Source organism: Amblyomma maculatum, chromosome 5 (assembly GCF_055883805.1).
Source record: "Amblyomma maculatum isolate TAMU_Amacu chromosome 5, ASM5588380v1, whole genome shotgun sequence".
Classification (NCBI taxonomy): domain Eukaryota; kingdom Metazoa; phylum Arthropoda; class Arachnida; order Ixodida; family Ixodidae; genus Amblyomma; species Amblyomma maculatum.
The window spans coordinates 32046754-32073084 of NC_139348.1; the positions used below are offsets into that span (position 1 = coordinate 32046754).

The 26331-nt window shown below is 47.2% G+C and overlaps 1 long non-coding RNA gene across 1 annotated transcript; it reads right to left on the reverse strand.

Moving 5' to 3' along the window:
- Positions 1-16120: 16120 nt before the first annotated feature.
- LOC146187965 (uncharacterized) lies at positions 16121-20982 on the reverse strand. The gene is made up of 3 exons (XR_014707166.1): positions 20831-20982; positions 18506-18618; positions 16121-16205 (listed from the first exon to the last, which is right to left on the reverse strand). It is a non-coding gene; the product is annotated as an uncharacterized LOC146187965 (long non-coding RNA).
- Positions 20983-26331: the final 5349 nt, after the last annotated feature.

Consider the following 26331-nt stretch of genomic DNA (forward strand, 5'->3'; position numbering starts at 1 on the left):
AACACAGGCCGCGGCTCCAAATAACATCGACGTAATGAGAGAAGTCAGCAGTTCTCTCCTACTCCAGATCCAACCGTTCGTCTGTGAGGAGGTAGCCCGGCAGCTGCCGCTGCTTCCCTCTGTTCTGAACCCGCCATCAAATCCGGCACCAATACTTGAACATCTGATCCGGGACCAAGTGTCCGAGGCCATGCCGTCAGTTTGTCATCCACCTCCTGTTGCAGTCCCTGCAGTTGTAACGCCTCCCGTTGCAGCACCTCTCGCTGCAGCGCCTCCGGCTGCTGCGCATCCTGTTACAGCGCCGCTTACTTACACTAAAAAAACCCAACAGCCACCGCCAGTGTTTCCTCCTTTTTTCGATCTCCCCCTAGAGTCATCCCAGCTCCTGCTGTTCGCCCGCGCCCCCAACGCTTCCAACCATGACTACGCCTGGGGCATCGCTGGACATGTGATGCGTCACTGCCGCCGCCATGTCATGACCTCGTTTGGCGAAGCCGACCACCGAGAATACGCTTATGACCCGCCTCCACGGCATTTTACCAGAACCCCTACTTCCTAGCCCATCGACCCCGAATGCCATTCATCTGTTCGTCGCCGATCTGCATCTCCGTGTCGCCGCTTGGTGTCTCCCATGCATCGTCGTTCAACCGCGCCGCAGGAAAACTAGTGATCGCAATTCCAGAGGCAAGAACTGCGTTTTGATAACTGTTTCCGCGGAGGGCATCGATGTTCTTGCCCTTGTTGACGCCGATGCTGCTGTGTCAGTGCTAAGCTAAAAATGGTGCCGCCAGATGCGCAAAGTGACGACGCCGCTTATGGTTTTTCGCTTCGTGCCGCCGATTCCTAGCTCATATACCCTGCGGCAGCCTGTACAGTTAGAGTTCGTATTGAGGGCGAGCTGTACGTCATTGAATTCATCGTTCTTTCATCATGCTCTCACGACGTCATCTTAGGCTGGGACGTTTTATCCCAACATCAGGCCGCTAGCGGCTGCACTCGTGCTGAATTAGCGCTGTTTCACCCCTGCATTGCTACGACGACCAACACCGTTCCTACCTGCGACAAAGTCACTGTGGCTGACAACGTTTCAATCCCGCCATGTTCTGCCGTTCTTATGCCTGTTTTATACGACTCTCAATCCGACGGATATGTCATCTTGAAACCGTCCGACGGCTTCACGCGTCGCCACGGTCTGCCCCTGCCGTTTTCTGTGCTTACTGTTAAAGCTTTCCCTAGCGCCATGGCCGTCATCAAATCATTCCAATTATGGCAAAAAGACACGACAGTTTTATATTCCTTACTATTTCAACAAACAACCAGCACATGCGTTGGGTTGCGATTCTATGAAGGCTACTAAATCTGCACTGAAAGCGTGGATTGCAGGTCGCGAAGAAAGCTATTAAGCTTCTTTGTAATTTATGTTCGTTTTTTTTTGCCGATTTCATTACGTTTATTGACTATAGGTTTCAGTGTCATTTAGCTATTGATTGTACTGAGAAAACTATATATGCATTGTACCAGTTTTTGTGTTTTTCTTTTTTTGACTGACTGTGTACTATCAGCGTTTTTATATTGAATGCATACCGCTGTGACTGCCGTTGCCCGCCCACAAGCGCTTGCGCTTCTGCGGGCACCCGCTATTTTTTGCATTTATATTTCTCGCAATAAAGTTCATGTATGTATGTATGTATGTATGTATGTATGTATGTATGTATGTATGTATGTATGTATGTATGTATGTATGTATGTATGTATGTATGTATGTATGTATGTATGTATGTATGTATGTATGTATGTATGTATGTATGTATGTATGTATGTATGTATGTATGTATGTATGTATGTATGTATGTATGTATGTATGTATGTATGTATGTATGTATGTATGTATTCAACTGCCCATTCTCTCTTATTCGTGCTGAGTGTCTGGGACATGTCTAACCTATTGCCTCGATACTCGAATGTGACAACTGCGATGATACCCGTTGTCATATACCGGTTGCTGTGCTTACTGCTACTTCTGCTGATTCATCCCCAGTAGACATCTTCGCCAACTGTATCGACAATAAGCTCAAGCCGACTCAAAAGACTCAGCTTCTTGCCCAGCATGACCAGTTCCGTGCCTCCTTTGATTTGTCGCATCATAATTTAGGCCGCACATCGGTTGTTACAAATCGGATCGACACAAGTACCCATTAGCCTCTGCGCCAACGACCCACCGCGTTTCCGCGACCGAACGTCAAATCATCGACGAACAAGTGGCCGACATGCTTAAGCGTGGCGTCTTTCAACCTTCGCACAGTCCTTGAGCCTCTCCCATCATTCTTGTCACCAAAAAAGACGGCTCCATCCGCTTTTGTGTTGACTATCGGCGCTCGAACAAAATCACCCTTAAGGACGTCTATCCTTTGCAGCGTATCGACGACGCTCTTTTCTATTTACAAGGCACAGATTTTTCTCATTTTTGGACCTTCGTTCTGCATACTGGCAAATCCCGCTTGCCGATGCAGACCGTGCCAAGAAATCTTTTGTGACGCCAGATGGACTGTACGAATTCCACGTCATGCCGTTCGGACTGTGTAATGCACCTGCCACGTTGGAGCGCATGATGGCAAGCATATTGCGCTGCCTCAAGTGGAAGATCTGCGTGTGCTATTTGGATGACGTTGTTTTCTCGTTGGATTTTCCGACGCATCTAGCTCGATTGAGACATGTTTTGGAATGCATTACTGCTGCTCACCTCAACAATAAGAATGTTAGGTATGTGGGTTCAATCGAACCAACGCAGTAGTCACAATTTTACCATGCTCAAAACAACAACGCTACAAGTGACACGCATGATCACCCGCATCACCAACAGGCGGCATGGCATGCGCGAAGAGGACACACTAAAACTAGTTAGAAACCTGGTAGTGAGCCGAATTATGTACAGCCTGTCCTACCAGTGCCTCAACAAGAGTGAAATACAACAAGCGGATGCCCTGCTACGCAAAGCGTATAAGACGGCACTCTGATTACCGCGCAACACGTCTACAGAAAAGCTCATGGCGCTTGGATTGCAAAACACATTCGAAGAACTACGCGAAGCGCAGCTTGAGTCGCAAAAAATCAGGCTGCTGCAGACAACGACTGGAAGAGCGCTATTACAGAGACTCGGATACTGTGAGCAGATTCGAGAAATAGCGAGGACGGAAACGATCCCCGACGAACTTCGCAAGTCCCTCAAGGTAGCTCCAATCCCGAGAAACATGGACCCTAACCTCCACCAAGGTAGAAGAAAAGAAAGTGTCAATTTTATTAAAAAAAAAGCATACGCTCCTCAAGACACGACCGTGTATGCAGACGCGTCCTCGAGAGGAGGACACAACAAAGTTGCAGTGGCCACGGTGGTCGATTCGCCTCTACGTGAAGTGACCAGCGCCTCTATCCGACACCGCACAGTAGCAGAGGCTGAGGAAGTAGCCGTTGCTCTACCGGTGGCGGAGGGCTATAGAACTGGGCGGTCGCTAACGATACTCACAGACTCACAAACAGCCTGTCGAAATTTCATGAATGGTAGGATTGGTCGTCACGCGCTCCGTATACTCCTCGAAGCGAGCGACAGAGTTAAAAACCTCGAAGAAAACAGACCAGGCAAAAAATGAGGCCGCGGAAAGTCAGCGGCACTTCCATCCCGTCTAATTCTCCCACACGAGGGAGAAAGGAGGAAAGAAAAAGCTCGGCGGAGACAGTTCTTCCAGGAAGGAGAGCGTAAATTTTTAATCATGAATTTTGGTTAGGTATAGAACAGTGAAATGTGATTACTGGCATCAAATACCAACCACTAGGAAACTCGAACGCAGGTATTTGCTTCATGTTTCTACATTACATTAATGGTATGGAATGCGTAGAATGATTACGTGCATAATTTATTTGATTTCATATCAACTGTACACATGCGGACAGAAGCAGTGCCGGCAAACTGGGTTCTTTTGTAGTGATAAAGCAAGCATGCAAGATTACAATGTTAGCGCAGAACACAGAACACTACTGTAAACTTTGGCTATGTAAAGTGTGTGTGTCTGTTAGGGATACCTCGTCGCATCTTTTCATTTTCTGTTTCACGTGCAGTTAATAAAAATGGGAAACGATATCTGCTGTTCTCTGTGCTATTTCTTGCTGCGGTCGGGTACGCTTGCTCGCGAGCGCCTGGCCCTCGAGAGCGCTATGCTCGTGGTTTTTCTTTCAATCACACTGTTCCTGCCGCGAGCCGGTCGCGCCGCGGCAGCACGATGATGCGGTAGAACTCCACGGGCAGAGGGTTCTCTTGGGGGCGGGCGCACGTGAGCGCGCGACCCGCGCTGCTTGAAGCAACCTACCGACACCCCCTTCAGCGCACCGTTTTTTTTTTTTTGGACCGCTCTGCTATACGGCTTCCCCCGTCAAGTTCATTTTTTACGCGCACCCTCCCGCTATAATGGGGAGTTTGGCGCTAGCGTCTGTAATTCGTGGCCGCTGGGAGGTATAGGGAGTTTCACACCCCTGACAAAATTATGTGGATTCCGGGGCACATGGGGGTGGCAGGGAACCAAGAGTCCCACAGGATAGTTCAAACATACATTACTTTCCGAGCATCCGACGAGTCCGCGGAACTTTTGCCAGCACCCAAGCATACTCGGCCATGCTAGAAAGCTATAGAGGAAGAAGAATGCGATATCCCCCACTGCACAGTTCTCTCACCAGAGAGGAAGCTGTTATATGGAGACAATTACAGACGGGTTCATACCCAAACCTACACATACTAAATAAAATGCACCCTACCATTTACCGGATAGATGTCCGTGGTGCGATGAAAAACCAGCACTATATCACATCCCATGGGCGTGTCAAAACATAGATGTGGTCCCCAAAATTCGAACCCCGAGTGCGGAGCAATAGAAGACCGCTGTCCAGCGACCGCTGCGAAGACCAGCAAGGTCTGGTACAGCGAGCCCAACGGGCGGCAGTAGCCAGCGGAGCCCTGGACTGAGGGCTACCGACCACTGTGCATAAGTGGACGAGATCGACAGAGAAGACTCTTGTGGATTCAACAAGCAGACATCTCTGAAGACGACCCAAAAACCGCCAAATAATATAGGACTAAATAAAGGTTTTCCTTCCTTCCAACTAAATTTAAAGAAATGCCACTTTGCCGCACGCCAATTGACAATTTTGGGCCATGTTCTTTATAAGGACGGTGTGCTTCCCGATCCAGCTAAACTTTGTGCGGTCACAGCGTTCCCAAAACCATCCACGGTGAAGGACCTCCGAAGTTTGATAGGCCTCTGCCCTTATTTCCGACGGTTCATCCGCAATTTTGCTTCCATCATCGCGCCATCGACAACCCTCCTTCGTGGAAGCAATGACCTCTCCGGCTGGTGTTCTGCCTGTAACAAGGCGTTTAGTACACTGCGCCGATTGCTTACCTCGCCGCTCATATTGCCACATTTTGACCCTGATTCTTCTACTGAGATCCACACTAATGCAAGCGGCACAGGTATCGGTGCTATTCTAGCACAACGCAAACCCGGGTGTGCTGACTATGTCGTCGCCTACGCAAGCCGCACCTTGACGAAACCGGACCTAAACTACTCAGTTACGGAGAAGGAGTGCCTAGTCATAGTTAAGGCGATAGGGAAATTCTGCCCTTACGTGTACGGCCGACCCCTCGAAGTCGTTACGGACCACCATTCTCTATGCTGGCTGTCCTCCCTTAAGGATCCAACTAGCCGCCTCGATCGCTGGGCGTTACGTCTTCAAGATATGATATTCGTGTTTGTTTCAATCTGGAAGGAAGCATAACCACGCCGACGAACTGTCTCGTTCTCCGCTACCCCCTCAAAGTGCTTCCGATTCCTCCATTGGACTGCAGTTCCTTGTCGTTTACCAACATGGCAGTCGAGCAGCCCAGAGATCCACGGATCACCTCCCTTCTCGCTTTCCTTTCGGCCCCTTCGCCCACTTCTACGCCTCGTGCAATTTGCCGCCAAGCTGCTCATTTTACAATACGCGATGGCCTGTTATACCGCCGACATTATCTATCTTACTGCCGCAAATGGCTGCTCGTGATTCCTCGACACTTGCGCTCCGAAATCTGGGCTTCACCTAACACTGACTAGCAAGCCGCTCACGCTAGCGCATTCAAGTCTTAAACTCGGCTTCGCTTGCGTTTTTACTGGCGCGGATTGTACACTTACGTCTGCAAGTTTGTTGGCTCCTGCCTTGATTGCCAACGCCGGAAGGTCGCCCATCGCTATTCCACCGGCCCCATGCAGCCTCTTACTTGCCCATAAAGATATTTCGACCGAGAAGGCATTGACCTATACGGCCTGCTTCTCTACACTGCATCCGCAAACCGCTGGGTCATTTTAGTTATGCCGAAACCGCCGCTCTACCTGCTGTTACGGCATGCGATGTTGCCACCTTCATCTAAAACCACTTCATCTTTCGTCACGACGCGCCACGGGAACTATTGAGCGACCATGGTCGTGTATTCTTATATGAAGTGGTTTCCTGCAGCAATGTATCATTCATCGACACTACTACGGCCTACCACCCGCAGACTAATGGTTCGACTGAAAGATTCAACCGAACCCTAAGCGACATGTTGTCGATGTACGCAACTGTCGACCATTCCAACTGGGACACATTGGTACCTTTCGTCACGTATGCATATAACACCGCTACGCAGACCACTACGGGATTTTCGCCATTTTTCTTATTATTTGGACGTGAGTCATCTTCCCACTCGACATCATACTTCCTTACTGGCCCGATTCTTCTGAAGCCACCACTGTGTCTGAAGCCTTGAGATACGCTGAGGAGTGCTGGAAGCTCGCCCGTTCACTCACGTCTTCCGACCAGGGCCGACAGAAAAATCGTTTTGACTCAGCTAACGCCACCGATAGCTTTTTTCCGCATGCCCGTGTTTGGCTACGTGTGCCTTGTGCATCACCGAGCCTCTCCTCCAAGCTACTGCCGAGATACCAAGGACCCTACCGCAACCTTGAGCGCACCTCACCCGTCAATTACATTGTTAAGCCCGCCACGCCTTCGCCGGACCGTCAACGACGTGGGCGTGCAGACCGCCGATGTTTCTCATCTCAAACCGTACTACGACCCAGATGTGTTGTTGTCCTCTTGAGTCGCCAGGATGGCTCCCTCTTAACCTTGGGGGAGGGGGGGGGGGGTGATTGTAAAGAAGAAGAGGACCTGACGCCAGCGCGCCGGCACAAGACGCGAGCACCAGTCGTTCGAGCCAGAGCCTACCTTGCAAGCGCCTACCTGCAAGCCTCGACCTAGCCCTGGCAAACAAGCTCGCCTTGCAATAAAGCTCGTTACAGATTATTAATATTGTGAGCACTGTGTGGCGCTTCATCTTCCACACTGCTGAACGTGCTGCTTCATCTTCATCCTGCTCCCTCTTGTAGATACCCATCGTCATCGAGGAGTGTGTTTGGCTGCAGTGTGCGACCAAGGCTTCAGGTCTGTAATAAAGCCTGATTCCCCAAGTCCGACCTTCGCGTTGCCTTACACGTGGTGGAGGTGCGCCTTGATTTCCCCGCTGCTTCGTCACCTGCATCCACCTGGAGCTTCGTTCTGGCCGCCGTTTGATCCCGACCACCATCGTCATGACACAAGAGGGCCACTCCGCTATTCCGGCTGCTACCAACTCGACTCCAGCTCCCCTTGCCACTTGGACTGTCAGTAGCCGTCAGCGCGACCCTCAGATGTTCGCCGGTCTCCGCGGCGACGACGCTGATGACTGGCTCGACAGCTACGACCGGGTCAGTGCTTTCAACCGATGGGACGATTCTCTTAAATTAATTAATGTGTCCTTTTATTTGACGGATGTGGCCAAAACGTGGTTTCTAAATCATGAGTCGACGATTCCGGATTGGGCTACCTTTAAACAAAAGTTACGCCAGATTTTCTGCGCTCCTACTGTTCGCACGGAGTCCGCCAAAAAGAAGCTAGAAGCCCGACTTCAGCGGTCCAATGAGACCTATACCTCTTATATCGAAGACGTTCTCGCACTTTGTCGGCGCATAAATGCCACCATGCCAGAGGCCGAGCGGGTTCGGCACGTCCTTAAAGGTATTGGTCCACTCGCCTATAACGCCCTGGCCGTGCAGAACCCAACCACAATTGACGCCATCATATCGACTTGTCAACGCCTTGACGAACTACAGTCAATACGCCTGCAGCCTGATCCCACTTCATTTGGTTTCACTGCCGAAGCTGACCTCCGTGTGCTTATTCGCGAAATAATTCGTGAAGAGCTCTCGGCTCAAGGTAATTCGTGCCGCCCTGCATCTGAGCCACATAATTCAAGTGCCGGCCTGCGTAGCATTGTTAAAGAAGAGCTGGCCTCAATGACCCATTCCCCGCCAACATCGGTCGCTCCTACCATCCGTCAGGTGCCAACGTACGCCCAGATCACGTCCTTGCCGCCCGCAGTTGGAGCACCTACGCCACCGGCGCCTACCACTGCTCATGTCGCTGCATTGGCACCACTTGCCGCGGCGCCGACATACTACCCCAACTGGCGCCCAGCCCGCCCTGTGTGTTATTACTGCGGGTACCGAGGCCATATTTCCCGCTTCTGTCGTCGCAGGCTCCAGAATGAACGCCGCGGCTACGAATCATTTGAAGCAGACTACCCTCCTCGCTTTTCCGGCTCTAACCACCGTTCATTCCCTGATTATCCCCGACGTTCATCACCCCCGCCAGAAAGCCCCGCTCCGCCTGCTGGTTACAGGCCTTCAAGACGCCGTTCTCTTTCGCCTTTTCGCCGCTCCACCTCGCCTCTCCGTCAAGCTTCTCTGACGACCCCCCGCCTGTCGGAAAACTGACCACTGCAGTTTTAGGAGGGAAAACTGCACTCTTCGGCCATCCCAAAAATCCTCCGGAACGTCCCTGGAATATTATTTTAGTGCGGGTTGAAGGATTATCTGTTGAGGCTTTGGTTGACACGGGCGCCGCTGTTTCTGTGATACACACTGACTTGTGCTCCCGCTTGCGAAAAGTGAAAACGCCTTATGATGGACCTGAACTCCGCGGAGCTAATGGTGCAATAATTCGGCCTTCTGCAAAGTGTACTGTGCGAGTTTTTGTTGATGGTGTCCGCCACCATGTACAATTTGCCGTGATGTCACCGTGCGCTCACCCAATTATTTTAGGCTGGGATTTTCTGTCTGCCGCATCAGCCAGCATTTCGTGTCGCGACAGGGTCATTTACATGAACGAGAGCGATCCGTCTTCTGAACCTCCCGAGCCCCGTTATCGCCTGCTTGCCGCTACTAACTCAGTGTCGCCCCCTGGATGCGAACAACTTGTCGCGCTTACTTCTACTGACATTGATAACGGAGATGTGCTAATCGTGCCTTCTGATCGCCATCTGACCCGCGGAATCGCGCTACCACCAAGTCTTGTTCGGTTTGAGCATGGCACAGCGCTTGTCGCTGCTTCGAACACTTCCCCAGAGCCCATTGTGCTGACTAAAGGGACATGTTTTCCTTGTGTCCTGGACATTCACCCGGTGTCCCTCACCACCCTTACCGCCCCCTCTTCCTCACCAGCAGCTTCTTCCGATGCTTCTCTCTGTGTTCTCTTTGGCACCATCAATCCTGACCTTCCTGCGACTCACCGCCAAGCTTTGCAGGAATTACTTCGAAAACACCAAGCCTCCTTTGATGTCACTACTCCGACCTTGGGCCGAACGTCTTCTGCACAGCACCGCATTATTACAGAAGGTACTTCTATTGTTAGCCGCCGCCCTTACCGTGTTTCCTTATCAGAACGTAAAATCATAGAAGATAATGTGAATGATATGCTCCGGCGAGACATTATTCGGCCATCAGCTAGCCCCTGGTCATCTCCGGTCGTCTTGGTCAAAAAAAAGGATGGGTCCGTGCGTTTTTGCGTTGATTACCGCGCACTTAACAAAGTCACTCGAAAAGATGTTTACCCTATGCCACGAATTGACGACTCCCTCGACTGTCTTCAGGGCGCCGAATATTTCTCCACTTTGGATTTGCGTTCCGGTTACTGGCAGATACCGATGCACGAAGCCGACAAAGAAAAAATCGCATTCGCTACTCCCGATGGGCTTTACGAATTCAATGTCATGCCTTTTGGACTTTGTAATGCCCCCGCTACGTTTGAGCGCATGATTGACACTGTTCTTAGAGGACTTAAGTGGAAAACATGCTTGTGTTACCTGGACGACATAGTTATTTTCTCTGCAACTTTTTCTGATCGTTTATGCCGCCTTGATCAAGTACTAACGTGCCTGGCATCCGCCGGTCTCCAGCTGAACACAAAAAAGTGTAATTTCGCCAAGAAAGAAATCAAGATCCTGGGCCACCTCGTCAGCCGCGATGGCATTCGACCCGACCCTGACAAGCTTGCTGCAGTTTTGAACTTTGCACGGCCTCAGCGGACTAAGGAACTACGCAGTTTCCTTGGCCTGTCTTCGTACTTTCGCCGTTTCATTCGAAATTTCGCTACCATTGCTGCACCGCTCCACCGCCTCCTTACAGACCGTACTACTTTCAATTGGTCCGAAGAATGCGAAAAAGCTTTCCAAACCCTAAAGAATGCCCTCACTTCGGACCCTGTTCTCGCTCACTTCGACGACACTGCTGCCACCATTCTTCACACCGATGCCAGCAGCCTCGGTATCGGCGCCGTACTTCTGCAACGTGATACCGCTTCTCGGGAAAAGGTAATTGCGTTTGCCAGTCGAACTCTAACACTAGCGGAACGCAACTACAGCATCACTGAGCAAGAGTGCCTAGCCGTCGTTTGGGCAGTTCAGAAATTCCGCCCCTACCTTTACGGCCGCCATTTCACGATCGTTACCGATCACCACGCTCTGTGCTGGTTATCAACCCTCAAAAATTTGACTGGACGCCTGGGCCGTTGGATTCTGCGTTTGCAGGAGTACCACTTTGATGTCATATTCAAATCGGGACGCAAACATCGAGATGCCGATGCTCTTTCCCGCTGCCCGCTCTCAGAATCACCACCTAGTGCTTCATCGAGCCTTCCTGCGTGCACCCTCGACGTCCCAATGTCGTCCAGAGCCCCAACCTTAACCTGTGCTTCTCTTGCCGCTGCTCCAGATCGCTACGCCATTATTTCAAACCAGCGAGCAGATCCCTACTGTATTTCCCTAATCAACCTTCTCACCGGTGCTTCTCACCCTCCTACCGCTAGGATGCGCAGGCAACTCCAAAAGTTCAAACTTGACAACGGCGTGCTCTCCCGTTATATTTATTGCTCCGAAGGCACCCGTTGGGTCCCCGTTATTCCGAAAGCGCTTCGCACCCGTATCCTGGCGGCTTTCCACGATGATGCTACAGCCGGTCACTTAGGCTTTCATAAAACTTACCACCGCGTGAAAGCCCGTTCCTTCTGGCCAGGCCTCGCCTCAAGTGTGGCAAAATACGTCGCCTCTTGTCTGCCATGTCAGCGCCGCAAACGGCCCACTTCTCCTCCTGCTGGCCTACTACAGCCGCTACCTTGCCCTGCTACTCCCTTTGCCGTTGTTGGCGTAGACTTATACGGGCCACTTCCATTGTCCGCACGAGGTAATCGCTGGATCGTCACCGCCGTCGACCACCTAACACGCTACGCTGAGACCGCTTCCCTGCCTAATGGCTCAGCACATGAGGTCGCGACCTTCTTTTTGGAATCGCTCGTACTGCGCCATGGGGCCCCTCAAGTGCTTCTCAGCGATCGTGGTCGGACATTTCTGTCGAAGATTGTAGCCGAAGTTATTGAGGCCTCAACCACACATCACAAATTGACCTCCAGCTATCACCCGCAGACCAATGGGTTGACTGAGCGGTTCCACCGCACGCTTTCTGACATGTTGTCTATGTATGTCGACCAGGACCACCGAAACTGGGACGTAATACTTCCTTTTGTTACGTTCGCCTACAATACGGCTGTACAGCGGACCACAGGTTACACCCCGTTTTTCCTCGTCTACGGCCGTTCTCCCGCTACCTTTCTTGACGCCTCTTTTCTTTCTACACATGCCAGTTCCTCATCCTCTCTTCCTGACCAGTTCCTTTCCCGAGTGGCCAAATCACGCCGGCTTGCTCGCGTCAACACGGAAGCTAGCCAGGAAGACCGCAAGTACCGCTATGATGCAACCCATCGCCAAGTTTCGTTCCGTCCCGGCGACGAGGTGTTACTTTAGACCCCATTACGCACTCCTGGCCTTTGTGACAAGTTACAGCACCGTTACATTGGTCCTTACACAGTTCTTGCAAAAACCTCCCCAGTCAACTATCGCGTCTCCCCTGTTTACCCTCCTCCGGACTGTCGTTACCGCGGCACTGAAGTTGTCCACGTTTCACGTATGAAACCTTTTATTCGGCGCAATCCTGCGGACTAATTGCGGCCAGGCTGGCCGCTTGAACTGCGCGGGCGAAATAGTGTGAGCACTGTGTGGCGCTTCATCTTCCACACTGCTGAACGTGCTGCTTCATCTTCATCCTGCTCCCTCTTGTAGATACCCATCGTCATCGAGGAGTGTGTTTGGCTGCAGTGTGCGACCAAGGCTTCAGGTCTGTAATAAAGCCTGATTCCCCAAGTCCGACCTTCGCGTTGCTTTACAATATGTCCTTCTCCTTGCCTCCTTTCTCTATTTTTTTTCGCACACCTCAGGAGCATGTCACGAATCTGGTTCCTGGCGCGCGTGGTTTTTCTAATCCTGAAGTTCCTTTCCCCATTGTTTGGTATCCGTATGCAGAAAAGTCGTAAGTTCCCCTGTCTCATTTTTACAGCGCCAGCTCTACTGCATCATTCCTGAAGGTAAATGACGCCCCGAGTTGACATCTAATGATGGAATGCATTCGCTAGTCGCGCATGCTATCGCCGCGGCATGCTTGCCTCCTGGGACGTGTCGCCTTGTGTACAAAATATCACAGTGCAGCATAATTCGACTCTGGCGAACACAAATTTAGCCCTCCCTGGCCATTCCTAAACTTGGTGTGGGCCACAGTGAAATTTGATCTCGGCTGATGTGTACGAAAGTCGATGTCCAACCCTATTCTACTATGGTGAACGCGACGGTAATATCGAAATTTCGGCCGAGCACCCCAAATTTCACCCCGGGCGATTGATATTTAATTCTACTACATTGTGTGTAAACTCATCATTAATAAACAAATTGCTCAAATTTGCAACCAAAGCGTCGTCTATCATTGCTAAGTAACTTAAGCTAACGCTCAATATTCATGTTCCACCGCGTTCAACCACTACAGCTTTTGTAGATAAAGTTACACTAACCTACCCTTGAGCATTTCACCGGTGCCTGGGTACCTGAAAGAGCATCCCGTTATCTAGCAACTTGATTTGCTAACTAGGACCTCTACTTTCATTTGGAAGGGTATCATTAGAATCAGCCTGCCATGATATTTTAATTCACGATACCCCTATGCCACCCAAGTACATTCTAGCAGGCATAAAGTGGGTTATGTATAGAACACCGGTGAACTTTGGTGCTTTCAGCGGAACGCTGGCTGTATTCGATGCAACGCTCTGTCACCCGCGGCCAAACCCTTCGCTCCCCATTCGGTTCAGCAGTATTGAACCCCTCTAATTTTTTCTTTATTTTTAACTTTCAGTTTTTACTCTTAAATATTTCGGTTTTTCTCTGATGCCTTGCGTGCAGCCGTGTCGCTAAAGTCTCAGTAGAGATAAGAATCTCTCACAGTTTTTTCGTTTTCATTAGAGAATCCCGTGTTGGTCCCAACCGTAATGTCAACACCATGCAGGGCGTACTTCTTATTGCCCACCACATTCTGCACTTGATCGAAAATAGGAGCCATTAGATTGTGATCTATATTCAGAACGTTGAAACCACCCTGTCCGACACTTTTTTTCTCGTGTCCTCTCGCTTCAAAAAAATTATTTCCAATGAGAAATATCTCGGAAAACCCCATCAAACGTAGAATAAACGATATCTACAACATAAATTCAACGTTCCTATGCGACTGCAAAACATTTAGGCTCACGTGGGTGAAGTGGACCAGGTAGTCACCGGCAAATGATGTACACGGCTGCCCTGGAAGGAACCCGCCGTAATTGGGTGAACTAATGGGGTCCGGGTTCGCCGGTTTGTAGCGTCGTCCAAACAGTGCCACCGAAATTGCCAGCGCCGCTGTTTCATCTTTCAGCCTTTCCAGCATCTCGAGGGCATTTAGCTGTTGAAAATAAGCGCATTGTATACATGAACCAGATCCCATCAACAACTTAGCTGTTTGCAATTTATTTACGAAAAGAGAACAGAAGGCTGAAGTTACTGGGTTTGCCCCAACGGTTAGCAAACACTTGAAACTTCTTCGAATTAGCATTGCCCCTTTTTTATGCTCTTAGTCATCCAGATATTGATATCTTGAAGGTCGTAAAGACTATCAAGTGCTTTCTAAGGCCTAGTTTGCGCTCAAACATAAAGCGGCGCGAATGATAATGTTTTGGCCTCGTAGATGAAGTCAGTGTGTAGCACTTCGACCATTTGCCTTCTGGTCGACCATCTTGACTGATTCAGGTGTAAAGCTATCGTCATTCAGTTTAGCAGTGCGACCAGTGCACGTTTCGAGTTCTTTTTAAACCTGACTGCTTTTCTTCGAGTGCAATGTCTTTGGTGCTACCGTATTCAATACCTTCTAAAAGAGCACTCTCACAATTTTGAACCCTTTGTTTTACGTTCGTGTCTTCTTACCCGTCGCCATAAAACGGTCTCCTCACAATTATTTCTGTTGATGTTTATAAAATAATTTTTTTCACAGTCTCTATGCCTGTATATTGTGGCTTCGGATCCTGAAAGTGTGAAAATGAAGATCTCGAGGTTCGCTGACAAAAATGTGGATAACATTAGGCTTCAATCTGACTTAGATAGCATTTCTTGGTGCGACACATGGCAAATTAAACTAAATCATACCAAGTACAAGAAATTATGTCTTTCCCGTAAGACTACTGACTACGCATTCTAGCATTATAAGACACCATTCTAACCAAAGCAGCAGCATACAATTATTTCGGGTTGTGTAAACCTTAGATATTATCTTTCTTGGTAAAGCTGCATTGACTACATGACCGGCAGTCTCAATCGCACGCTACGTAATCAACGTCAAATGTTTTCTCGCGGCCCACCTGATTTTAAGGTGGTGATAGTCGCTCCAAAACTTGAATACGCATCAATGTGGGATCCACGCTTTAATACACGCACAAGAATGTAGAAGCCGTCCAAAATTGTTCATCGCGTTTTATACTGTTTGTTTATCAGCGTATAGCCAGTGTCTCAACAAATAAGTGTTACCTCAACCTCCCTCATACACCCCGTCAACGAAAAATATCAAGCCTCTGCTTATTGTATATAATTTAATATTGTAACTCTATTCTTAGCGCTTCCTTGTTTCAGATACTTCCGTATATTTCTTCCCGTGGCGACCACAAGTACGAAGTAGCAATGCCATTCAGCCGAGCTTTGATGAAATTCAATTCTTTTATCCCAAAGACTTGTTCAGAACGGAACCACCTTTCCGCCTTTGTTGCTGCTATTACTGACGCTAGTGTATTCACATTGCTAACATTATATAATGTGCTGCATTGTTAAGATAATATCTATTTCCCTGTCACTCTGTTCTTGTAATTGTTTGTGTTCTTTTTAAACTCACTCCTCTGTAATCCTCTGGTCTCGAGAGTAACTAACGAAATAAATGGTAAGGTTGTGAGATTTTTATTACAAGTATAAAACTGAATGCGTCATGTGATATATTAATCATTCCACGTGATAGGTTGATTGCTAATAGAGCATTTGTACGCCACTTGCATGATGGGTCGAGTGAATGGTTTTCCTAATAAATTCGTGAAATGCGCAGGACAACCCCGGGCTCTAATGGTATGCTGAAGTCGCATCCTGGGTATCACAACTGGCTGTGCGCGCTGAACATAATGTCTGCCTATGTTAGCTGCGATTGAACTCTGACGAAAATCCCAGCCCATGATTCCACCTATTTTTCAACGTTGTTTTTACCTGACTGCTTCTGTATTTCCCAACTGAATTAAGTGGCGTTGGGAGCACTATCTTGCAGTCCATCGCAAACCGTCGATCGTCGAAGCCAATGTGGCCATGAGCGATGATGAGGCTAGGTGTGAAAACAGTCCTGCGCATGAACAAAAATACGGGGAAACATCGGCGGTAATTCGTGATATTACGTATACAATTGTGTCGCAAACCCCCGTCTTTACGGTAAACACAGGCGTGGAATCCCCTTTACGGTTACCCGTCTACCCTCTATGGGGTTTGAGAACACACTTAAACGTTAGGCCGGTCAACCCGTGAAGTACGAGTGTCGGTGTGCGATTGAGGAATGAGTTCAAGAAGGTCACCTTGTTTTACAAAGGATTGAAATATTTATCGATAATAGTCCAAATTACACTGCATAATAATAGAGTACGAAACAAAACGCCACGATACGATAGTTATAAAAACGACTCGGAAAATGACAAGAGAAAAAGCCGACCATCAACAAAACACTGCGGTAAAAAATATACTATAAAGATAATACCGCAAGTGTTCCAGATATAATGAGAAGGGGCGAATGGGTTACATAGAAAGCACAGCGTAAAGATACTAAGTCGGATTAAGGTTTAAACATAGGCGAAAACAATGTTCGATTAAACGGACTGTGGCAAAAAGGAAATTCTCACAGCTTTCTTGTTAGTTGAGGCGTCGAAGGCTGAGTTGATCGGTAACGGCGGCAGTACAGATGAGGAGAACGATGCGCCGATTGCGGGCCCAGTGAAACACAAGACGCTTTGCCAAAGCAGCCGATTCTGAAACTTCCATATTTTGACAAGGAATTCGTCCTGCGAACGGATGCTTCTGATAGAGATGTTGGGGCCGTTCTGCTTCAATCGCATGACAAAATACTGCACACAGTTGGCTATGCAAGCCGCAATTGCTCTCTCGAGAGGTAGTCTATTCAACCATTGAGAAAGAGGCTTGAGCACTCGTTTCGGGAATCGAGAAATTTCAAGTCTTCCTTTACGGGAGAAGGTTTCTCGTTCAGACGGACCACCAGCCTCTGAAGCAACTTCCGTGTCGAGTATAATAAAGGCAGCGAGAACGTGGGAGCAGATTACATGAGCCGGCTGGAATAGTTGTTCAGCTTACTCTACTGCCTAGCTGCCTTGTGTTGATTGTGCAATGAAAATCGTACATGATGTGCCTGTATATTTCTGCTCGCTTGATTGTTATCAGTGATCCGTGACTTCTGACATGTGCTCAAGACATGACTGACGAACTAAAGTGTTGTGAAGGTGTGGGGGCTCTGATCAGTGCGTATATAGTGCGCGTCATGAACCGCAGTGAGGGACGAATGATCTTCAGTGCATCGGACGGACCCAGTCTTCGGCACCCCTCTGCGGGGCGCAATAATGTCGTTCTCGGCACTTGTGGATATCTAGAATATTCCGAGGCAATATCCTTCAGTGGGGGGCAGTGTCACAAGCTGCTTCACCTATACAGCGGAAGTTGCGGAATGTTCTGCCTCAGATATAGAGCGAAACTCACGGGACCTCGTCGCTCCTCTGAGCAGGCTTCGACATGACGTCGGGGCAGCGATCGCGCGTCCTTGACGCGGGCACTACGTAGCCAGCCAAGAGTATAAAAACGCATACCGCAGCACGCCCGCGGCAGTGCGCTCTACATTCAGTCTTTCGGGCCTCTCTCGCGACCGCTCTGGGAAAGCGTCGTTTCATCGGGCCCGCGATGGACGCATCGTTCTCCTCATCTGTACGGCAGCCGCTACCGATCAGATCTGCGACGTCGACACCTAATCTAACAAGAAAGCCGTGAGAAATAATTTTTCCCACAGACTGTTTAATCAAACATTGTTTTCGCCTTTGTTTAAACGTTAATCCAACTTAGTATCTTTACGCTGTAATTTCAATGTAACCCTTGGATTACATGGGTTATTATCTCTATAGCATTTTTTTACCGCAGTGTTTTGTTCATTATCCGGTTTTTCTCTCATCATTTTCGTAGTCGTTTTTTTCATCACATTCGTGTCGTGACCTTTATTGTTTTATTGTACTCTATTATTATGTAGTGTATTTGGACTACTATCTATAAATATTCAATTGTTTGTAAAAGACAGTAACTTTCTTGAACTTATTCCTCAATCCCACATCGACACACAAACTTCCCGGGTTGACCGGCCAAAGCTTTAACTTTGTTCTGGAGAAGCGAACAGAATGCCAGCGCATTCGCAATACATAATACTTAATGCATTCTAGATGACTTGCTAAGTGACGAACAGCACGGGAAGAACTGAAACTACTACTCGTTTCTCACAGTATAGCATGAAACCTCGTACAAGATATTCACTCCCCATTCAAGAGTAAGCCTGTCAGCGACTTTGTAAATGTCTCACTTCTCTGATGAATGAGATAAGCGTACTTGATTGTCGTTATCGCTTCGTTGAGATCTGCACCTTCAGCGTAAAAGCCGACGGCCAAATACGAAGCGTCTTCAGGTGACCTGCGTTGCTCCTGAAGCAGGTTGTCCAGAAACTATGCAGAAAAAGGAAAACATTCATTATTCAACCTAAGTAGTTGTGCAATGACGGGTTAACTTCTGACAAAGATAAATTGCGGTAAAACTCAACCACCCATTGCAGATGTGCACTGCACGCCAAGAGATGACGCATAACACACCTAATAAAATTACATGAGAGGACATTTTACCGCTGCGAAATACTTTAGCATGTGGAGCTACACTGGTTCTGGCGGGAACAATACGAAAATGGTCCTATCTGATGCCTGTTAGATTATATGAATAAGAAATCCTCACAGAAGTGGCGCCGTCATTTTTCCTTTTACGCACTCATCCAATGCACTGGAAAACGTGATATAAAATCGAGCGAGGTACTCATCGTAACGCAATATATTAAAAAAGTAATACTGTGCGCTCCATCCTACCGATGAATTTTGACAAGTAACCACCATCATGATCATCCTGACAGGCCCTGTCTTGGTCATGGGGTATGTCTCATGACCCACTAGGCACAACGTTTAGGCCATTACAATCATTTCCATCACGACTGTAGAGCAAAGGGAAGGCAGAGTAGTTTTGTCTGAAAATGAATACAATGTAACTCGTGTGCCTTTTTTTTCAACTCGCGATAGCAAGTTGCATGAAAACAGAGACAATTACCTTACTAGATGCGATATTGGTGAATATTAGCCATTTGTTGTTTGTTAGAAAGCTCTGTAAATGCTTGTTATATATTGGTGTTCTTTCAGCATTGATAATTGTAATTCTAGTTCAATTTCTGAATATATACATATATTTTTTTTTCGAAACGTACATCTCATTCCTGGTGCATTTTAGTTGCATTCGAAAGATGCCAGAAATCCACGACATTCACATATTATTCGCACACTTTCTGCTAGCATGTAAAAAAGAATGTCATGAGTACATTAGTAACACTACAAAAGTGCACTGTCGCTTGTTGGTGGAATATTTTTCACCCCAGCATAACAAGCCAAATTGAAAAAAGTACGTTGTTTTTACCAAGTTATAAATGTACTAAGCGACAAAATTATGTACATTTAACATGATTTGTTAGGGCAATCAGCCACTGTTAATCACTGTCATTATAACCTGAATTCAATGATTAGTTTGTTTCTGCGCTTGTTTCATTGTTTGCTCAATTGTTTATTGATATTGTACTGTATGATTACCTAACATTTTTTCTTTTCATTTTGACATTTCTTAAAACATGCACACCCCACCCCCCTCCTGCTATAGCTCCAGATGGAGCTGTAGTATGTGCAAATAAAAAAAAAAAGATTTTTGAAGAAGTATACAGTATTGTACTCCTAGCCAGTACATTTGAAATACATTTTTAGCAAAGCCTTTGTTCTCTACGGGTTCCGTCATATCTCTCCGATTAAGCCACTATTGTGCGATCTGCGTCCACTTGATCTGCAAAATTCGTTCCGTCATACAATATGGCGCGTGCTGTCCCGAATGAGTACCGTTAAAACCCAATGGTCGTCTTCCCTTCGCATTACATGTCTTACTCATGCCCATTTCTTCTTAATTTCAGCTAGAATATCATTGACTCTTCTTTCCTCCCCAATCAACAGTGCACGCTCTCTGGCTGTCAACTTCGACTACTGTTGGCCGTTTTATACCATCTGCGCTGTCTAAATGTTATTTAAACTAAGCTTGCAGCCCATAAGCGAGCACCGGCTAGATATAGCTGTTGTAGTTATATTTTCCTCTTCAGGTTTCTGGTAAGGTGACATTAATTATCTGAGATCGTTTGTCAAGCGGGTTGCACACCAAAATAAATAATATTCTAGTTCATTCGCCCTCCTAGTGGCGGCAGCTCTCCTAATAGACGCGTTCCTTATCGCTTCCACCACACGCTACTTATGGTAAACGGCTGTACTGAGTGAGGCCGCTGAACAAACATACCAATTTTAAGACAACAAAACCTTGATCTGGACAAATTCTTAACAGGTTTTAAAAAACATAGCTCAAATAAGTACGCGAACGAAGCCATTGTATATGGGACAGGCGCTAAATTGAAAACTTTAGGAAAACGCGTCCACGTCGAATATTAGGAGCCGATCATACTATTAATCGGTGAACATGCGCAAATAAGAGCACAAACAGGAGAATCACAATGAGTGCGTGGAAAAAAAGAAAAGGATGGTGCCGGGGCGCAAGCCATCGTAATGTTCTTTTTTGTAAAGAAGCGAATGCACTTACTGCTAGAACCTCAATCGCCTCGCGGAAGTCAGGTGCGTTGAATGCGATGGAGTTGATGGAGAGGAAGCCGTAGTGGCGTATGTTCTGCTGCCAGAGGTTCACAATTCTTGATTCACCCACTGCTCGTTCAATGTCACGCGCCACTTCTTGTCTCTTGCTACGAAGAAAAAACAGCGGTCAACACTGCAAACATTCCTTTTCTGCAAAGTAGAAAAATAAAGGGGTCGTAATTTTTCAAGCTTTTATTAGATACTTTTAACAGAGTATAGAAGCACTGAGGTACACGCATTTCGTTTTATCGCATCCCTCTCACGCAATCGCAGGAGACATTCTTGGAACAAGCTTCAGTTAAAAAAATTGCCGATGGTTACGTTATTTCCTAATGGGAAATTTGAGTGCAGCTCATCAGCTGTTTTACCTTTTCGGTAGACTGAGGCAGGGATTTAGAGCAAGACATGTACGTACAAATACAGAGAACTTTTATTTTTCACACACTTACCATCAAGAAACTCTCCATTAACAGTCCTTGACTGTCATGAACGAAGCTTTGTGGTCGGAGAAATAAAGAGAGCAATTAAGTTATCGGGAGGTTGCGGGAGGCAGCGCGTGATCCCATAGAAATGTTGCGCGGCGAAGAGATAGCAGCAGCTGACTGATGCCGCTGTCGCCGCTAGCGAGTCACGTCAACGTGGCTCTCTGTTTCAGCTTGGGATGCAGGCACCATGATCCGCTGATAGCGAGCCGGCGTTTCGGCAACCGGAGAACACCATCGCCGCCACGCAGGAAGAGGGGGGGGTGGGGGGGGGTGCAGGACTGGTGGCTGCAGGAGTTGCGCGGTACGAAGAACACGCGCGGAGGAGAGAGGGGGGGGGGGGGGGGAGCGCGCGCTGTCCTCCTGGCTGCTGAGCTGTGTACGAGGAACTACGCCGACGGCGAAGGCTACGACCACGCGAAACGCAGAAGCTGGCGCCAAAGGGCTGCGCTCTAAAACTCCGAAGCATCGCGTACGTAACTGCTGTTTTGCACGGCGAATGTCGGTGCAGTGGAGCCTAGCTCCTCCGGACATATGATGAATTTAATATTATAATTTCAAATCTTGCTGAGTTAAGTAACAGTTAAGTAATAGGCGGCCTGGTGTGCAGAGTTTCCACTGCACCTAATAACTGCAGCAAGAGGGTAGGAAACGAACCACTTTGTTATCCCTACCCGCGAGTTCAGTTTGAAAGCGTGCGCATGTCCATGTGTAAGCGGAGTCGTTTTCGTGTTTGAAGTTCCCTCTCCGTGAAACTAATGACAGTCAGTCAATGGACGACTACATCGCGCGCTCAAAGGTCCGATCCACGCCGATCTGGTCCGTTCCTTATCGAAAATTCTGAACAATAAAAGGTTTGAGTGATGTGAACAACTTAGCGCGACAACTTTAGAAAAAAAGAAAGCGTACGCAGCTCGCTCGTCTACATCTGACCACGCTTCTATCCCTCTCACTGTTGCCACGCTTTTACAGCAAAATGCAACACCAACTTGCCTGGCAGCATGTGTAGAGCAATTAGTGCAGTGCAATCGTACTCGATACAAGCTCTCCAAAGAAACATGATTTGGTGCTTTAGCATAAACTTTGTATTTAGTCACAATTACCTAATTACGATAATCAATAGAGAGGTGCAGTTATATTAGTAATAAACTGTCCAACGGTACCGTTATATTAAATTTCGAATCACGGATATATAATTAATGACAATTAAATCAGTTCTGCAGTTAGTCTATTGCAGGTATACCTTACATAAACAATCTAACAATATAGATATTTAGCATAAAGTTCAAGACAATCACAATTAACTAATTTACAGTTAACAACAGAGAGATACAATTAGTGCAGTTCAATCATATCGACATAAGCTACACAGCCACTGTGCACGGAGACATTCCGTACACACATTCTGTACACGTCGGGCAAGGAACCAGTAATGCCACGCATTACAATTGCACGTCGATCAGAATGCATGTATGCTCATTTAATTTCAGATTTAGCAATAAGCAACAAATGCAAAGTGCCCCTAATAATTCTGCCAAATTGAACGATCGGCAGTTCCTCTTGCGCTGTAATGATCCTTCAATATTCCAATTGCCAAGTCCGGCGGGTAAATTGTGATTGAATTGCAAAGCCTGCTCTCGCAGCTTTTGAACATGTATGTCCAACTTGCTTTAATTAAAACATATTCATAAAGCCAGTTCCTCAAGATCAGGCGGCTGGCGTTTGACTGTTCGCTCAAATGTTTCAAAATATATGAGAAAATTATCATCTTCTCTGTTGGCGAAAACCACTCAAACATCCCGCGCGCGCTGCTGCTGCATCTTAAGAATGGTTGCTTTCAAGTTTTTGCCTTACTCCCTAACCGTTTCTTGACTACCGAGGACGCGGCTGCTGAAAAATAAAAAATCAACTCTCGCATTATTCCTTCAGACAAATAATACTTCGGAAATGCTGTCTTTCAACCATCGCGCGTCAGGTTTCGCTGCCGCCCCACGACAGAGCCGGGACCCCGTTTCGACCGCCGCGCCACCGATGTAGAGCGGAGAAGGCGAGTTTTCAAACTGAAGCTGGTTCTAGTACCGTTGGGCGCACTGACCATGATGGCCTCCACACCTTTCAATGTACGTGCGCAGGAGGCAAACCGGCATACCTACGCTACCATGTCTCCGGCTATCTAAATCCCTCTCTTATACACACATTTACCAAGCTTTTCACGGCCGTCTTTCTTGCTTGTGGCCCGACATAAATCGTAGACTGATATGCCTAACAAACTCAGTTCAATTAGCATTACAATGTATTTATCATTAAAGAGTAGTACGTCCAAAATTCCCACCTGTCGAATTATCCCTCAGCATTTTGAGGGAATGCGTAGTTCCTCTTTCCATTATCATTCAACATCATCATCATCAGATTATTGTACCCCACAGAGTACCGCTCTATAAAGGAATCCTATGGTGTTTTAAATTTTTCAGAACATTCTTGCGGGCTTGTTGGTGCATGGATTTTGCTGGAGGCTAAGCGCGGGAATACAGGACAACAGAAACACTTAAAACAAGACAGGACACAGCGCTTTACACAGTTTTCATGTCTGTTTTGCTCGTAATAAGACTACTATATAATTGGGCAACAAGTCTCCTACGTGGCTTTCATATTTGTCAACGTCAACCAGGACGATTTCGTAAAGATAGGTTACACGGATGGGCAAGGAGGACCACGTTAATTATAAAAAGAATGAGACAGCCAAATAACATTATAAATATTATTTATATTCTTTCTAATAAAAGCAACTCACGTGACTCTGCCTTACACAGGTTTAATGGTGCTTCAATGTTCAATCGAGAGAACTATTAAATTTCGTTTTTAGAAAATATATTTCGAAATGGGGGGGAGGGGGGGGGGGCTTTCCGTCTAGATTCTCGTTGCCCAAGCACTTTTTCATGATTCCAATCTTAAGCATCTTACTATACCATACAAAAATGTGAAGATATCGAGTGAAAACGAATCTATAGGCAATGTTAACGCTACCTTGCAAGAACGAAATGTATTGGATCAGACCCTAATCTATCAGGTATCCTTCAAGAGAAACCTCATGTCGCGAACAACCTTTTCCCTGATGTTCGTCTCCGTTGTGAGTTTTCCCCGTCCGTAACATTAGCGTCAGTAACTCTGCGATATTGGAGAAGATGAACCATTTTAAGTCATTGCCCCAATTATTTCCAAGTGACTCCTTCATTTATATGGCAAAATATTCATTCAATCGTTAGGGTCAAACAAACAATAACATATTCCGTGTTAATGAGGGTAATGAACAGATACATATCTGTTAAATGTACTTCGTTACGGTGTCTCTGAAAATACATCTGACTTAGCAAAAGTTCTAACTATTCAAGTGGTTGAATTTAGTCTTGCACAATCAAGTGACTTCAAAACACGGTTGGCCGAGAGGCTGCGACGGATGGCGATGAACCAGGGCAATTTGTCCGGGCGGGCATTTTTTTCTACTGAGAAATATGTAGAGTATTTCCTTGTAGTCATTAGGCAGCGCTTGGGTGGATTATAATGTCTACTGTGTGGTATAACAGGAATGTTGAACACTTGCCGCAAATTGCTTTCTTGACATTTGTGAGTGGTAACAGGGGCATATTTAGGCAAGGACTGTCGTGCAGTTCTGATTTCTCTTTTCGTATAATGACAACTTATTTCAATGCGAGAGCATTTATTTGCTCGTGAATTGTGTGGAGAGAGTATGTCATACGAGAGTGTGCTCACAAGTTAACACTTGCGAAAAACAAACTCGTGTCATCACCAGGAATCAAGTTACCATTCAACAGACCAGATTACTTGGCTCAGGAACGAGAGCACAATACTATCGCCGATCTCGGCTGCGGTGGTACAGAAACACATGCCCGAGTTGCGCAGTAATCATCGCCGTCTTTATGAAGTTGCATCGACTAATATGCTGAAGAACTGCCGCGATGCTCTTCGCATTACTGCCCCTAGGCAGACTTATGTGCAACTCTGGAATTTTCCCTAATGTATACAGTCCAAAACGAAATGTGTACACCTGCCTGTAGTCGAAGGATAGTCCATATTTTGTGGCAGAGTGTTTCAGTGCGAATCCCACCACGTGTTCGACTGCCGGCCGGAATTCCTGGCTGGTAAGCGTGTCATCCGGGTAGGTGTAGAGGCTGTCGTAGAAGGTGAAGTCGCACACGCCGTCCGCTGGCATCAACACCGACTCGTTCGTTGCAGAACCCAAAACGCACACCATCGGAAAGCGCTTCATGGGCGGCTCTGCATGTTGGTAGTACAATGTAGAGAATGCAAACTAGTAAACCACGTTTGCCATACTACAGCCGAATTCCTTAGAAATCTCAATTTGCATTTGGGACACTGGCCGCATACACAAGTTGCACGTAATGAACGCTTTATTGTTTTTGCGAATTCAACAGACGTGGCTGGTTTGAAGCGGCTCGTATTATGTTGTATCTCCTCAGAAATATCTGCAGTCATGCAAATCCGTAATAATCGGTCCGGGCACGGTAATCCTGTTCGGTCACTCCATCTGACCGTTTATCCGCATTAGTTTCGAAAACAAAATATATTGACTTTGGTGTTGCGATGTGTTGTCGCACTTCTACAGCGTAACACAAGAAGGTGGAGAATGGATATCTCAAGATCTGTCGATTTTATGTTGGTATGCTCTACATAGCATTGTACATATCAGGGGCTGTTGCTGGCGTAGACTCACATAACCTTACCGTAATGCAAATACGGTAAGACAAAATGCTATGTTCGCACGAAAGGTCGAAAGTTCACAATGAAACCCGGGAAATGAATGGCTGTCTAAAGGATGTCCTCTTTTTTATAAAATTTTTTTTAGGATGAGAGTCAGAAATATTTTCCTTTCTAGTTGCTTAGAGCATGAAACACACATTCCATGTGTATACCTATGCGTGGCGGCCGTAAG